The sequence below is a fragment of the Penaeus monodon genome, chromosome 31 (genome assembly GCF_015228065.2).
Source record: "Penaeus monodon isolate SGIC_2016 chromosome 31, NSTDA_Pmon_1, whole genome shotgun sequence".
Lineage (NCBI taxonomy): Eukaryota > Metazoa > Arthropoda > Malacostraca > Decapoda > Penaeidae > Penaeus > Penaeus monodon.
The window spans coordinates 24,063,529-24,063,929 of NC_051416.1; the positions used below are offsets into that span (position 1 = coordinate 24,063,529).

At 31.7% G+C, this 401-nt stretch overlaps 1 protein-coding gene across 2 annotated transcripts in view; it reads left to right on the forward strand.

Moving 5' to 3' along the window:
* Positions 1 to 401, forward strand: part of LOC119593117 (regulator of G-protein signaling 10-like) — a 10,150-nt gene that overhangs the window by 1,970 nt on the left and 7,779 nt on the right. The window lies entirely within an intron of this gene.

Here is a 401-nt window from a genome sequence, read left to right on the forward strand (position 1 = left end):
TATATATATAATACTGTGACATAGTAATATCAGATAACATAATACTGTCATGTAGTGATAGGAAATGTATGTAATGATAAAGAATCATGATTGTTTATGATCTCTGTAAAACATATTAAAGCCAGGCCACATGTAGCTTATTCGTACAGTATCTATTCAAATTCGGTCTACCTCCATGGTCCTCATATGTATGTTTAGTGGCAGAAAAGGAATTGATTTACAAGAGGAGGGAGTTCAGGCACTATGATAACAGAAATATAAGACTGACTAATCTATTAGATTTAATTCAGCTCTGTATGTGACATGATATAAAATCAGTGGCATACACATGGATAGTTCTATGATACATACATCTGGTGATACATTCATATGATACTTGTTCTATCATTTTAGTGTTAGTA